This window comes from Cervus canadensis, chromosome 7 (genome assembly GCF_019320065.1).
Source record: "Cervus canadensis isolate Bull #8, Minnesota chromosome 7, ASM1932006v1, whole genome shotgun sequence".
Lineage (NCBI taxonomy): Eukaryota > Metazoa > Chordata > Mammalia > Artiodactyla > Cervidae > Cervus > Cervus canadensis.
The window spans coordinates 20,446,852-20,463,447 of record NC_057392.1 but is presented as its reverse complement, the minus strand read 5'-3'; the positions used below and the strand labels follow the sequence as shown (position 1 = coordinate 20,463,447).

At 51.1% G+C, this 16,596-nt stretch overlaps 1 protein-coding gene across 2 annotated transcripts in view; it reads right to left on the bottom strand.

Moving 5' to 3' along the window:
- The window catches only part of PDE9A (phosphodiesterase 9A), a 105,621-nt gene that overhangs the window by 75,870 nt on the left and 13,155 nt on the right, over positions 1-16,596 (bottom strand). The gene's annotated exons all lie outside the window — the stretch shown is intronic.

Sequence of the window (16,596 nt, the reverse complement as noted above, 5' to 3'; positions counted from 1 at the left end):
CTGAACATGGGCAGGCCACGCTGAACAGAGTGGGGATTTCTCAGTGCCCAGAGCACCGTTTTTTTTTTTTTCCAGCCAGATCAGTCTGCATCATTTTTAAATTGGAAACAGTGAAATAGAGCAAGTAGATATTTTCCCCACAAATGTGGCCGTTCCCTGACTACCACAGCTCCTGTGTGCCACTGGCCTGGCAACGCTGAGACAAAGCCAGCACCCCAGTCCAGGCTGCCCACTCCAGCCCCACCCCAGGCGGTGTCTGCACTCCCCAGTGACGGGGCCAGTGATGGGCACGTCCACCCGGTGCCCACCGTCCTGGCTCAGTGCAGCTCCACCAGGACCCCCGCAGCCCTCTTGCATTGGCCCTGCAGGCTCCCGCCCCAGCACCCTGCCTCCATTTCTAGCATTCAGGCCTGCTGGTCTGTGCAGAAGCCTTTGCTGCCCTGCGTGTCCATGGTAGAAGGAAGGTCCACCACCCCACTGGGCTCCTGAGGTTCTGGAGTATGTCCCTGGAGCCTGTGTCCTTGCCAAGCTCTCAGCCCGCCTTCGCTCTAGTCCACGGGCACCCCTCCCTGCCCTCCTTGCTTCCAGGGCCCTGCTTCCCAGGGAGGGGCTCTCTTCCCCTCTCTTCCTCCCAGCCATCAGGACTGGGCGCAGCTCCTCCACAGGGCCTCCCAGCTCCACTGACGGCAGGGTCTTGCCTTCATCCACCGCGTTCTCATGACCGCACACCTCCAGGGGCCCCGCACAGGCCCCTGGTTCACGCCTCGGCTTCCAGGGCTGCGCCCGTGCGGGGTGAGGGGTGGAGTCCGGCCATCCCACCACTGACGAGGGGCCATTTCTGACTTTCCCGTTTGAACCTTTCTGGTACAGACTGACTTTGTAGGTTTTCTCCAGACACCAGTAAAGGGCAGTGGTGGGCGGGGGCGGACGGTAAGTCAGCTTTGTCTGTGAACATTCAATTTGCCCGAAGACTCCAGAGAGGGGCGAGGTGGCTTGCAGGTCATGACCAGATGCTGGTCAGGAGTGGAGCGTGGCTCCAGGAAGTCACTGCTGAGCAGGCCCTCCCCAGGGAGGGAGGTGGGAAGACAGACCCAGAGCCTGAAATATCCGGGGGGCCTCGATAAGAAGTGAGTTTGCCCAACTTTATAAGCATCGCTGATGAAATCTAGAGGAGAGTCTTTTGTGATGGTTTCCTAGCCTCGGGATAGCAAATAATAGAAGCTGTAAAAAGTCCAATTATGAAGCCTTCCAGCAAAACAAGTCCAGGAGGGCCCACAGGGCACATTGCCATTCTCGCTGCCCCTTGTGACTGATTCAGCTCAACCCAGGGAGGGAGGCCAGCCTTCTCCTGTGTCCAGAACAGGCTTAGAGATTATTTTTGACACCAGGCTGGGGGGTGGGGGGCTAGAAGGAAATCAGGAATAAGCAGAAAAGACTGCATTGAGTGTCTTCCATTGCAATGGAAAACCATGCTGTGTCCATCTGTAAATCCATTTCAGCACGCCTCTACTGTACAGAAATGCCTGGTTCTTTGATTTCTCTTTTGAACCAGTTGTGACATCTTACCAGTTTCCTCCTTCAGCTAAGACGTTTGGGTAAAATTCTTTGATGTGTGGCCACTTTACATGTGTGTCTGATCAGGCTTTCACCTTATTATTAATAGTTGAGAAGCCTTTAGTGGGGACAACACATGTGAGAAGCTAGGGGTGGAACATCACATGAACCTTAACATCAGCATCATGTGAATCTAACGTGGGATGTGCCCAGGCAGCCCTGCTCTTTGCCAGGTGCCAGGAGAAGCTTCTGGCCTAGATGGGTTGTTCCTGGCGTGGGAAAGCAGCCCGTGCCCCACAAATGCGTGGTTGGCGTGGGAAGATCCCCCAGGCAGCCTGGTCAGGAGGGCACAAGGCTCTCTGTTCCCACGCTGAATCATTCTGCAAATCCTTTATCCTCGATCCAGAAATAAACAGCAGTTAAAAAAAAGAAAAGTGTTGGTGAAATGAAACTTATAAGTGAGATGCGGAGACAGCAAGATTAACAGAGGAATAAAGATTTTATATTGCCATCCAACTAGAGGCAGAACTGGCTGCCGTTCATCAGTAAGCACGACGGATCACCCCAACCCTTTCCCGGGGTTTGACTGGCAGCTCCGCAGTGTGAACACAAGACAAGAGAAAAAAACGAGAACTCCAAGGCCTCTCGTCTGCAGAACGCTGATCGTTCCTTGTATTCAGGTGGGACCTGTGAAGGTCACGGGGAACTCTGGTGCTGGAACCCACTAGTTGCCTGCAGAGTCAGGAAACGGACACTCAGGGAGCGCCAACCACCTGCCAAGCCCCGTTCCAAAGGGCCCCCACGGGAAGCAGCGCAGAGCTGGACAAGGCTCCCTCGGGCCCAGCCGGCACGTGGTCAGGGAGCCAGGACCACGGCCCAGGCCTCCGTCTGTCCAGTGCACACGTGTGACCCAAACACACGCTCTTTGTGTGTGTGTGTGTGTGTGTGTGTGTGTGTAATCACTCAGTCGTGTGGGACTCTTTGCGACCCCAGACTGTAGCCTGCCAGGCTCCTCTGTCCATGGGATTCTCCAGGCAAGAATACTGGAGTGGGTTGCCAATTCCTCCTCCAGGGGATCTTTCTGACTTTACTAAGCAATTCGGAGCTGGTGGCCATTGGGGTGAGCCCCAGGGTCACGGGACCCAGGACGACCACACCTGCCACCCACGAGATCACTGCGGGAATGGCCCTGGAGAACAGAAGGGAGGGAGGCCAGATCACAGGGGGCGGGGGGAGGGGCAGGAGAGCCCAGAGTCTTGACTTGGCACCAGCACGGTTCTGATCTTGGTACCAACAGCACCTCCACCAACACATTTAGAAACCGGGGCTGGAAACTGTGTGACAGATGGTCAGAGCGCTGCCAATCCGCGTCTAGGTGGCCTCGGGGTTAAAGAGGCAGGACGGCAGTTTCTAAAGGCTTGGGGGTGACTTCCTGTTCATTCTGAGTCTGGAGATCTCCTCCAGGGATGGGATCCTATTGTGCTTTCCTCTCTCTACCCTGGGAGACCCTCTTCAGAGGTTCATGGAGGGGAGGATGCAGAAAGTGGCCCCCGAGTTCCCGTGTTTCAGCCAGACACTGCTGTCCATGTGTCAAAAAGCAGGTGGACGGATGGTGTCCAAGCCCCCAGGCAGCTTAGATAATCGAGTTTCTGGTTTCAAGGTTAGGAGGATGGAGATTTGATCATTGCCCAGCAGGGCTCCTGGCGGGCATTCTGTGGTCTTCCTGCAAACAAGCCAGAAGGGAGAGGTTTCACGTTCCTCGGGAGAGGTTCCAACCAGGACTTCTTGCCGGGAGACACGGCTCTGTGTTTCAGCACTAGAACACTGTACAGGAGCGGGGACCCGTGTGAATACAGAGTGGCTGAGATGATCCGGAGTGGAAACAGATTCTGATGGGGTGGCCGGGAACCAGGACTCAGGTTGCCCAGCAGTGGGGAGCGGTGGGACTCTAGGCTTCAGAGGGAGCTGCACAGGCCCTGAGGTTCACCCGCAGACGGGGGCAGCCCCACCCGTGCGTGCTGGACCCGTTCCAACAGGGAGGGTCTTCCACCTCCTGAGAGGGCCCTGCATCCACTTCCCCACCTTGGCTCATGGACGCTTCCAGGGCTCCCCTGAGTCTGCCTCTCCATTCAGGCTGTGATCTGGCTCACCTGCTGTGTTTGCATGTGTGTGTGTGTGCGTGTGTGTGAATCTGAAGGGTGCAGAATGAAGCCCAAAGTGTCCTATTTTTTGGGCTTCCCTGGTGGCTCAGCGGTAAAGAATCTGCCTGTCAATGCAGGAGACACAGGAGACGTGGGTTCGATCCCTGGATCAGGAAGATCTCCCAGAGAAGGGAATGGCAACCCACTCCAGTATTCTTGCCTGGAGAATCCCATGAACACAAGAGCCTGGTGGGCTACAGTCCATGGGGCCACAAAGAGCCAGACGTGACTGAGTGACTCAACAGCAGCAGCAGCAGTCCTATTTTCCAGTTTGGAGTGGCTGGTGCGGTGAGATACCTCTGGTGACCAGCCCATCAGTTCAGCAATGGACTCTGTTGTGGGGAAACTGCCTGGACTGTGACACGCAGGGTTTTACAAAGCTCAGGCTCTGTCCCCTGGGGCTCTGATTCCACTCCCTGCCCCCGTCTGTGCATCCGTGATCGTGGTACATGGCTGGCCAGCCCCATGACAGTCGTGGCTGCTACGAAAAGATGCTGTGTTCCGTCTTTGCCAGTGTCGGCTCTGATTTTTGCAGTATGCACTTGAGGGTTATGGCCCCGACACACACAACTTGAAATCCCCATGTGAATTCACACAGGTGAACTTCTTAAAAGAAAGTTTCCCCAAATGCTGGTATTAATGTCCATGACCTGCTCTCCTCTGTCTTTTTGCTTCCCCCTCTTTAAGGTGGTGGATGGAGGAGTCCAGGGCTGGCTCCCGGCAGTGCAGGCACAGAACGAGCCTGGCGGCAGTGGCTGGGGCGTTCAAACACATCAAAGATCGGGTGTAGCATCCTTCCATTTGGGCTCCACAGGTGAAAATGACTTGTCATGGTCCCTGCCCCATTTACTCTGGCCATTTCAGCATCGACTCAGCCCAAATGTGGCTGCCAAGGACACTATTTCCCTTCTGAGTAACTGGGAGCAGTAACATGGGAGGGGCAGTGGTTAAGAGAGCAGAGCAACCTAGAAAGCAGAGAGGCAGCCAAGACAACCTCTAAGCACCCTCAGGGGCTGCGATGCTCGCCCTTCCACATCTTGGTGCCCTGAGAGTGGTTTCCTAACTCTATCCGAGGCACTTCCTTGCAGCTGCTGAGAACATTTTTTGCTGGGTTTGTCAAACTCTAGTTTGGGTTGGCTTAAAGTCAGTGACCACTGGAAGCTGTGGGTTTCTCACTCGACATTTGTGGCTCCATGCTGTGAAATGCTCCCAGTCCTGGACAAATAAGATAACCAAGTGGCAATTTAGGTTTAGGCTGAGTTTTGCAGTCTGGGAAAGCCAAAACCCACCGCGATCACAAAAGAAAAGTTCAGTGTGTGGATGTTGGGCAGGCAGGATGAGGGCTGGTTGGAGGCCTCCCGAGAGAGTAGTGCGTCCCTGGGAATTCTCTCTGCAAGGCCGGCTAAAGTTTTTTTCTTGAGAGAGACATCTCACAGGGCTCATAAACCAGGATGGCATTACTTCCCTTTCAAAGTCATTAAACATTATCTGTGTCAGGTAAGTTGTGCTTTTGGGGTTGGTTGTAAAACATGTCATTACGTTCATTGTCTTGCTGTGACGCTCACGCTGAATGTGAAATTTTTTATCGACTGCCTTAGCAACAAATTTCACAGAGCGTCTTTGAACTTGGAGTAACGAATCTTGAGCAAAATCTTCCTAATTATAATTCTTGTGCAGTTTTCCCCCCCCCTGAAGTGATTTTAAATGGCTGCAGCTGAAGAAGAGAGTGGTTGGGGTGGGGAGGTCTGCAGACACCAGGATGTGAGGTCCTGAAGGAGGCAGGGGAGAAAGGCAGGTTGTCCTTCACGAGGGCACATGGTGAGCTCTGCTGCTCCAGGTGGTTCCTAGCTCTGCTTCCTCCTCTGCTGATCGGACCTGGAGGTTCTTCCAGCGGCGTTCACTCTGGCCCCCTCCTTGCTCCATCCACGTGGACTATGGATCTCAGCCCCCAGCATCTTAAATCTAACACTTCACCACAGCTGTATTTACTCTTGTAACTTGATGATGATGAATTATGCATGTCCCATTGACATCAGAAATCTCCACCCAACCAAACGAGGGTACTGACTTCTAAAAATAGCCACACTGGCCTCCAAGAAATGGAAGGAAAATCATCACACTGGCAAGAACGACAAAGGAATAGAGAGCCCAAACGTGGAAGCAACCCAGATGCCCTTCAACGGGTGAATGTTAAATAAACTCTGGTCCATCCGCACTGTGGATGAATTACTGATTTAGACAGCTGAGATGGATCCCAAGGGATGTATGCTATGTGAATGAAAGTTAACCCCCAAAGCTTACATACTGGATGGCTCCACTCATATGACATTTCTGCTATGACAAAGTTACAGAGAACAGACAGCGCTGGGGTGGGGTAGGGGTGGGGGTGGAGGAAGGAGGTGGGTGTGGTCATGAAAGGGCTGGACTGTCTTCTGCCGTGACTGCTGGAGGATACCAGACCCTACGCATGTGATTAAATTGTACAACTCCATACACGCCCTCAAATGAGCACAAGAAAATGAGGAAGTCTGAATAAGGCGGGGGACTGTCCCACTGTAACATCCTGGCCATGACCCCAGACTGTAACTTTGCAGGACGTCACACTGGGGGGAACAGGGCGAAGGGCACGCAGATCCCACCGTGGCATCGCTTACAACTACACGCTAATCTTCACGTTTCCCCAAGGGCTTATCGGAATAAAGTGAGGACACCAGCTCTGGCTGGGGGTGGAGAGAGGGACACCCTTTGAGGAATGTGTGCCCAGGTAGCCCTGCTGGGAAGAACTATGGCCACATGTGTGCCCTCTGACCCAGAATCCTGTTTCCAGAAACCGATTTTAATCTAAGTTTTAATTGTAATCTAAAACTAACAGCAAACTTTAATAATAATAAAAGCATTTATGTGGACATCCCTGGTGGTCTGGTAATTAAGACTCCACACTTCCAATGCTGGGGCCATGGGTTTGATCCCTAGTCCGGGAACTAAGATCCCACATGCTGTGCTGTGTGGCAAAAAAAAAAAAAAAAAAAAATTTATGAAATGCTAGACAGTGTTCTAGTCACTTCCCAGGCTTGGGTCCAAACCACTGCCCTGCACGGGCCCTTCACAAGCAAAGAGCTAGTGGAGGTGTTCCTTTTGTGTTTATTACTGCTGAGAAATGGAATGAAGCTAAACGTCTCAAAACAACAAAAAGACTGCATCTTAACTAAGTCTCTAGGATGGAACATTATATAGCCATTAAGATCATGATTTTGAACACTGCTGCTTCTGTCATGCTGAGTGACAATGATCAAAAGAAAAAATTATGTTAAAGAAGATGATCCTGTCTCTCTCCATCTTGCTGAAAACACCAGCAGGAGAGGTCCTGAAATGTTCGCAGCAGTTTCTCCTGTCTGGTTCTTTTCTTTTCTTTTTGATACTGCTCTGTAGTTTTCAAATATTCTACAATGAATACATGGGGCTTTTGTAACCAAAAGTGATCTAGATCCAGAAGCTTGATGTTAATAATCAATAACAGAACTGGCTTATGAATATTCTCTCCTAACAGCAGGCTGCGCTGCATTTACATAAGAATCTTGGGAGAGGGGTAAAAAAGGTCTTTACCATTTTTATTTGGAAAGAATACTCTTTGGCTTTAAGCCAAGAGGATGAGAAAATTAAATGACAGTTAGCCAGAGGACAAAATTCAGAATTTAAATAGCATTTGGCAAGGAATGGGGTGGGGGGGGGGGCTGCTGTGTGAGCCGGGAGCACTGGAGAGAACCAGAAGGTGGGGAGAGGCAGGGACCCTGTGGGTGAGGGGACAGGGTGGGGAGGATGAGGCCGGGCGCCTCCCGGGATAGATAAGAAAGCAGGTCCCAGGGTTCTGTGTCAGCTGCAGGGACACAGGCTGAGATGGAGCTGGAGGGACTGGCCACAGCCCCTGGGGGACCCGAGGCTATGCAGACAGAAGGGGCTGCAGAGAAGGTGGTCCTCACCACCCCCACCATCACTCCCCACTAGTTCCAGTTGAGACTCACCGCCCACACAGCAGGACTTCCTGGTGAAGAATTTCTACAGTGTCAGAACCTAATCTAATGCCCGTCACACCCATGTGTCTTCCAGACCCCACTCAAGTGGTTTTCGGTGACCAGGATGGGTGTAGGAGGAGTTCTCCTAGGGGGCTGCAGGGAGCCTGGGCGGGTCCCCCAGGGGTCCAGACCAGCAGGTGGGGCAAGACCATCTCTGGGGAAGCTATGCCCCAAATTTGGGAAGGGGGTCTGATTGACCAGCACTGCATCCAGGTTTCCTTCCTTTAAGTAGGTCTATGTAAACTCCTTTAGACACTAATTATAAAGCAACTGCGAGTGTGTGGGAACCGTGAACTTCCAGATGTTCAGGTTGGATTTAGAAAAGGCAGAGGAACCAGAGATCAAATTGCCAACATCCGCTGGATCATGGAAAAAGCAAGCAACTTACAGAAAAACATCTACTTTTGCTTTATTGACTATGCCAAAGCCTTTGACTGTGTGGATCACAACAAACTGGAAAATTCTGAGATGGGAATACCAGACCATGACCTGTCTCCTGAGAAATCTGGATGCAGGTCAAGAAGCAACAGTTAGAACTGGACATGGAACAACAGATTGGTTCCAAATACTGAAAGGAGTACGTCAAGGCTGTATACTGTCACCCTGCTTATTTAACTTATACGTAGAGTGAGCGAAAGTGAAAGTCACGCAGTCGTTTCTGACTCTTTGCGACCCCATGGACTATACAGTCCATGGAATTCTCCAGGCCAGAATACTGGAGTGGGTAGCCTTTCCCTTCTCCAGGGAATCTTCCCAACATAGGGATCAAACCCAGGTCTCCAGCATTGCAGGCAGATTCTTTACCAGCTGAGCCACAAGGGAAGCCCTATATGCAGAGTATATCAAGCAAAATGCCAGGCTGGATGAAGCACAAGCTGGAATCAAGATTGCTAGGAGAAATATCAATAACCTCAGATATGCAGATGACACCACCCTGAAGACAGAAAGTGAAGAAGAACTAAAGAGCCTTTTGATGAAAGTGAAAGAGGAGAGTGAAAAAGTTGCCTTAAAACTCAACATTCAGAAAACTAAGATCATGGCATCCGGTCCCATCACTTCATGGCAAATAGATGGGGAAACAATGGAAACAGTGACAGACTATTTTTTTGGGCTCCAAAATCACGGCAGATGGTGACTGCAGCCACGAAATTAAAAGACACTTGCTCCTTGGAAGAAAAGCTATGACCAACCTAGACAGCATATTGAAAAGCAGAGAGATTACTTTATCAACAAAGGTCCATCTAGTCAAAACTATGGTTTTTCCAGTAGTCACGTATGGATGTGAGAGTTGGACGATAAAGAAAGCTGAGCACTGAAGAATTGATGCTTTTGAAATTGTGTTGTTGGAGAAGACTCTTGAGAGATCCCTGGACTGCAAAGAGACCCAACCAGTCAATCCTAAAGGAAATAATCAGTCCTGAATACTCATTGGAAGGATTGATGCTGAAGCTGAAACTCCAATACTTTGGCCACCTGATGTGAAGAACCAACTCATTGAAAAAGACCCTGATGCTGGGATGGATTGAAGGTGGGAGGAAAAGGGGACGACAGAGGATGAGATGGTTGGATGGCATCACTGATGCGATGGACATGAGTTTGAGCAAGCTCCTAGTTGGTGAGGGACAGGGAACCCTGGTGTGCTGCAGTCCTTGGGGTTGTAAAGAGTCAGACATGACTAATTGACTGAACTGAATTGTGTGTGCGTGTGCGTGTGTGTGTGTGAGATTAGTGGCTCAGTTGTGTTCAGCTCTTTGCAATCCCATGGATGTAGCCCACATCCTCCTCTGTCCATGGGATTTTGCAGGCAAGAATACTGGAATGGGTTGCCATTCCCTTCTCCAGCAGATCTTCCTGACCCAGGGACTGAACTCTGGTCTCCTGCATTGTGATGGATTTTTTACCATTTGAGCCATTAGGGAAGCCCCTCTAAAGCAAGTTACTCAGCTGTAATAACTTAAATACCAACACATCTGGGGAGGGAGATGTCATTCTGGGTGTCAGGTTCACATAGTCAGCACCCGTGAGGCTGCCCATGACTGCTGTCCTGAGACCCTAGTGGCTCGGATCTACATGCCTCCTGGCTGGTGAGCTGTAGGGTCTTCCTGCTGGGGTTTTCAGGCCTGTCCATGGCCGCAGGATGGCTCCTCATGCAGCCTTCTGGGGGTCAGTGAAATGAGCTGAAGCTCACTGGTGCTGCCGCCAATGTAAGCCTACGGCTGCCAGCCTGAACCCCAATTCCAAACTCAGTGCTCACACAAGGAACCTTTCTATTCCCAGTAATTCTCCAGTGGGGGCTGTACATTTGAATTATCAGAATAAATGAGTACTAATACAGTCATTTAACTGTTTGTGTAAGCTTTATATTGTAGGACTGTATGTAAAATTTTTGAGAGAAAAACAGTTCTGTTGCTAAAGTTATACAAATCACTGACTGTTGGCCCTCAGGGCAGAGGGGGCACCTGAGAGCAAGGACAGTGAGTGACTGCCCTTAGCTGGCTCCCTCTGACGGAGTGGGCCCTGGATCGGCTGCAGCCCCTGAGGTTCCCACAGTCTCACATCCCAGGATCGCCCTGAGCTGGTGCCAGGGTCGCGCACTGCTCCAGTCACATGCAGAGCAGAGGGGTGGATGGGGAGGAGTCAGAGAAGTGAGTTCAGGCCCAGCTTCTCCTTTTCCAGCTTGAGCCAGGGCAGGATTCCTAACCTTGAGGCTCTGACTCTTCCCCTGCAGAGTGAGCATTGTCATACCAGCGCGAAGCCTTCATCATGACATACAGAGGGCCCAGTACATAGTAAGTGCTCCACTAAGTGGCAGCTATGATTACAGGAGGGCCCCCTGAAATTCATGGATATCTTCCCTGGAGATGGAGAGGCATCCCCCTGACCATACCAAGGCCACGTTCACAAGCAAGAGGCACTGAGGACTCACAGCCTTGACATCAACACGTCAGCATCTCTGGGTGGTTTCATATGTTGGGACATTGGTGCCCAAGCAGCCTCCTGCCTCAACACGCTGAGGCCAAACTCTGCATCTGCTGGTTTTAGGTTAACAGCACTAAGGATACCAATCCCACCAGCAGCTCCACCATCACCACGATCACCTCTGGCATCACCACCATGACTGCCAGAACCATCACCACTGCCATCACCTCCACCATCACCAACCCCCATCCCCACCGTGACCACCACCATCCCTTACTCAATCATCACCATCACCACCACCACCTCCTCCTCCTTTACGTCCACTGTCACCACCACCATCCCCATCATGACTACCACCATCCCTTACTCCATCATTACCACCACCAGCCCCACCATGACTACACCATCCCTTACTCCATCATCACCATCACCACCACCATCCCCACTGTGACTACACCATCCCTTACTCCATCATCACCATCACCACCACCAGCCCCACCATGACTACCACCATCCCTTACTCCATCATCACCATCAATACCACCACCATGACTACCACCATCCCTTACTCATTCGTCACCACCACCAGCCCCACCATGACTACCACCATCCCCTACTCCATCATCACCATCACCACCACCATCCCCACTGTGACTACACCATCCCTTACTCCATCATCACCATCACCACCACCAGCCCCACTGTGACTACACCATCCCTTACTCCATCATCACCATCACCACCACCAGCCCCACCATGACTACACCATCCCTTACTCCATCATCACCATCAACACCAGCAGCCCCACCATGACTACACCATCCCTTATTCCATCATCACCATCACCACCACCATCCCCACTGTGACTACCACCATCCCTTAGTCCACTGTCATCATCACCATCACCACCACCTCCTCCTCTATCTCCACTGTCACCACCACCATCCCCACCGTGACTACACCATCCCTTAGTCCATCGTCATCATCACCATCACCACCACCATCCCCACTGTGACTACACCATCCCTTAGTCCATCGTCATCATCACCATCACCACCACCATCCCCACCGTGACTACCACCATCCCTTAGTCCATAGTCATCATCACCATCACCACCACCATCCCCACCGTGACTACCACCATCCCTTAGTCCATTGTCATCATCACCATCACCACCACCTCCTCCTCTATCTCCACTGTCACCACCACCATCCCCACCGTGACTACACCATCCCTTACTCCACCATCATCACTACCACCACCACCACCACCATCTAACGTGGTTGAGTCCACGCTCCGGCCAAAACCTGAGTCAAGAGTCTTACACCCTGTGACCCTGGGTCCTCAGAGGAACCTCCTAAGCTTGGAGTATCATCATTCCCTCAGCTCTCAGATGAGAGCTCTGACACAGAGAGAGAACCTGGCCTGACCAGGTCTGTGTGGTCCTGGATACAAATGTGGGCCACCTGGCTCCAAGCCCAGAGACGCGTGCAGTGCTGAAATCAGACTTTAATGGTGGTCCTAACGGGAAGCAGATGTGGTCACTTGGCCTCTTTTCTGCTGTCACTCCCCCTTACGGTGTCTACATTCTATCTGCCTTGTTCTTAAATTACTGATATTTCTGATCACCTACCTGGAGTGAATATTGATTTGCTCCCCACGCTTGGAAGAAAATAAACCAATCCAAATTCCTTTCCTTTGTCTATCAGACCATGACTCATTTTTATATTTTTTATAAATTATTAAGCTTTTATAGGGCTCTGCCTTCCCTCAAAACAAACCAGAGTATTTCAGTCTGGCCCCAGTGCCCATGCTCCAGCTCCACGAGTTAGAACTCACCAGGCCAGCTGTCAGGACAGCTGAACGCCAACTCAGTGGTGGTTTTGCTATCTTTGGGGGAATTAAAAGCTGAATTTCTATTGCTTTTTCAGCACCTGGGAATTATGAGTGTTTAATATATAAAACAAACAAGCTACAAAGAGACCAAGACCCATATCCCACATTTAACTTTTTTTTTTACCATCCCTCAAGGAATACACATTTTCACCAAAGGAAAGATTGTAGGCTATGTCCCCATCCATCCATGTATATCTGCAATTCCTCTGCAGTCTACCTCAAATTATAAATTGCATACATAAAGGTGAATATAATGTTCATTCCATCCTCCCCCTTGTTTCAAGAACATGTCACAATAATGTCACATTCAGAATGGATCACTGCTAACCACCAGGCAGGCAATCACAGCTTCTTTGTCTAAGATAAAATCTGAATTAGACCTCATTTCTCTTTCCAATTTAAGAGGTATTTTTCTGGCCCTGTCATTTGAAAACATAAGATAAAAACAAAAACTACCATTTATTACTATGAACCAGAAACATTACGTACATTCCCTGAAAAAAAAAAAAAAGAGAACTTTTATACATAATGGAAATGGTCTGTTACTACAAAAGCTGAAGGCCTGGCATAATGGAACCTCAGTCCCCATCTCCCAGCTTCCACAATTAGCAACACAAGATCCATCCTGCCTTCTCTGTCTCCCAACTTCTCCCTCCATCAGGGTTATCTGAAAGCTCATTTTAGACATCATACTATTTCATGCATGTATTTAAGCGTGGACCTCTAAAATATAAGATCTCTTTCTTAGGGTTTAAGATAAGCCACAGTGCTTCTGTCACATGCAAAGAAAGCTGACAACAATTTCCCTTATTATTTCTCAGATGTCATATATCTATCTTTAGGGCATGTTTTGGGGACCATAAGTAATATGTCTTCTCTGACAAATAAACGACAAGGAACGCAAAGGGGATTAAAAAAAATGGGATAGAAAGAGGCCAAGGGTGACAGCAAGTAAATGCACCCTGTGGATCCTGACTTGAAAACAAGTGTGCGTATATATGTGTGTGTGTGTGTGTAAGAAAGAGAGAATGGCCCCCTTTTCTTGCCACTTATTTGTCTTCAATTCTTCAAGCAAGCTTTAATGGTGGGGACTGTTATTCCTATCTTGCAGATACTAAGGTTCAGAGAGGGGAGGAACCCTTCTTCCAAGGTGACATAGCAAGTGAGCAGGGATGAAAAGGAAGGGCGGCTGCCAGTCCAGCAGCAGGCGATGGTCAGAGCGAAGGAGCGGGGAGGAGCTGGCGGCTCAGTGTGATAAACCGTCTCAGATGATGGGGACCAGCGGTGGGTGAGGCCAAGAATCATGGATGCGCTCGGGAGGAAGCACACGCGGTGCAAAGCCTCCTGGAGCTGTGACAGGGTGAGCCTGGGGCGAATGCAGAGAGAGGCCCCAAACTGCAACCTCGTTGCAGAGCCTGCAAGGCTGGAGGAACCCGCCGAGGAAAAGCCTTCAGCCTGGGCATCAGGACCTGACTCTGTTCCTTCTCTAATAAACTGGGCACCCCAGGCAAGTCTCCCAACGTCTCTAGTCTCTGACATCTCATCCTCAGAGTGGACAACACCAACTCCACCTGCTTCACAGTGTTGGGGGGCTCCCTGGAGCAGCCTCTGCCCCAAGCCCCACACGTTGGGATGACCAGCTCATCCCACAGGTGAGATTCCTTCTCCCTGAGAGGCACATTCACCACACGGACCTGAAGCCAACCCTCCTGGTTTACCAGCTCATGGACTCTGGGATCATGGGCAAATGCCTTACCCTCTTCAGTGCACACCTTCCTCTTCTGCTACGTAGGGAAGATACACAGCCTCTATAGAACACTTCCCAAGACTTCTGGGATGTGTTAAGTGTGATCCAAATGTGTGCCAGGCAGGTACCAGCCCCATTTACAGATGCGAAAACGGAGGCCCAAGATCATACAAGCAGCATGGGACACTGGTGGAGGCAAACCCCATTCTGCTGAAACCCAGGCCATGGGAAAAGTAACCCAGAGGGGTGGGAGGGTGATTGAGGCTGATGTTCTGAAGCACATCACCTCCCTAGCATCACCTTCTCTGGGGTCCAACACACAGGAGGCCTTCAATAAACATCTGTTAGGTGAGAGCATTTGAGAGGCACATTGGTCTCGCATGGCATGAGTTAATACAATCAAACGCAGAGCAAGATCTGCTGGGGGAGCAGAGAGACATCTAAGGCCCTCCTGTCGCCTGTTGCCGGTGGCAGGGGACGTGGTGATGTTCACTATACACATGAAACTAAAGGCATACGGGACATGTCGGTGAAAGAGGGCTGGCCGGGAAGGTCAGGTGGACCACAGGAGCAGGGGCACGGGCTGGGGCTGCCGGGGAGGTGCGACCCCCTCGCTCAGCCCCACGCACACTCCAGACCAGCGATCCCGTGGGGTTTAGGGCACAGTGACCACATGCAGAGAGCCTGCAGAGCCCAGGAAACGCGGGGCCAGCAGAAGCTGGAATGTGTTTACAACCATGCGGCTGACATCCCTGCAGTCCCTGAATAATGGCCCACTCCCTCCAGTATTCCTGCCTGGAGAATCCCATGGACAGAGGAGTCTGGCGGGCTACAGTCCATAGTGTTGCAAAGAATCGGACATGACTGAGCAACTGAACACACCCCACAGACTGTTGTTGTTTAGTCGCTAAGTCGAGTCTTTATCATCCCATGGACTGTAGCCTGCCAGGCTCCTCTGTCCAGGGGATTCTCCACGCAAGAACACTGCAGTAGGTAGCCACTTCCTTCTCCAGGGCATCTTCCTGACCCAGGGACCAAACCCAAATCTACGACATTGGCGGGTGGATTCTCTATCGCTGAGCCACCTGGGAAGCCCATGCCCCTGAGAGATACCCTCCCCCTAACCCCAGGAACCTGTGAGTACTGCCCTACAGTCTCTGCAGGTGTGCTTAGATCCTGAGACAATCCTGGATGATGTAGGTGGGCCTAAATGAAATCACACAGTCACCAGGTAGGCGGGGTGAGAGCTAACAACACACAGAGGAGAAAGTGATGTGAAGAGTGTGGGGCAGATACGGACTGGAGGATACTGGCCTTGAAGACTGGAGGGCTGTGGCCATAAGCAGAGATCCGCCAGCAGCCTCGGATGTGGGAAGGGGCAGGGAATGGATGCTCCCCCAGGACCTCTGCCAACACCTTGACTCTGACCCCAGTGAAGCTCATTTAGGACTTTCAGCTTCCAGGACTGTGCAAAAATACATTTCTGTTCTTTTTGGTTATTCTTCTTGTGGCAATCTGCTACAGAAGCCCCAGGGATTGGGCACAACTTGACCTTCATTTTGAGATGGTTGGAATCTCTTTTGCAGGTGATAGGAGTCCTTTAGAGAGTTGGACCATAAAGAAGGCTGAGCGCCGAACTGATGCCTCGGAACTGTGGTGTTGGAGAGTCCCTTGGACTGCAAGGAGATCAAACCAGTCAATCCTAAAGGTAGTCAACCCTGAATATTCATCGCAAGGACTGATGCTGAAGCTGAAGCTCCAATACTTTGGCCACCTGATGCGAAGAGCAGACTCCATGGAAAAGATCCTGATGCCGGGAAAGATTGAAGGCAGGAGGAGATGGGGTCGACAGAGGATGAGGTGGTTGGATGGAATCACCGACTCGATGGATATGAGTCCGAGCAAACTCCAGGAGACGGTGAAGGACAGGGAACTCTGGTGTGCTGTAGTCCATGGGGTTGCAGAGAGTAGGACACGACTGAGTGATTGAATAACAATGAGGAGTCCTTGATGCTATGTGGAGTGCGTAGAGGACTGGGATAAAGCTTCAGGATGGGACTAGGGAAGGACAGGCTGAAGAGAGGAGACATTGATGGCTTGGAGGGTCAAAGGCTGCGATTCCCCCACCTCCCGTAAGAGCTGCTGTGGGTGTGGGGCAGGGAGGTAGAGAGGTTGGAGGGAACAGTCCGCAGTTGGAGGAATCCTGTC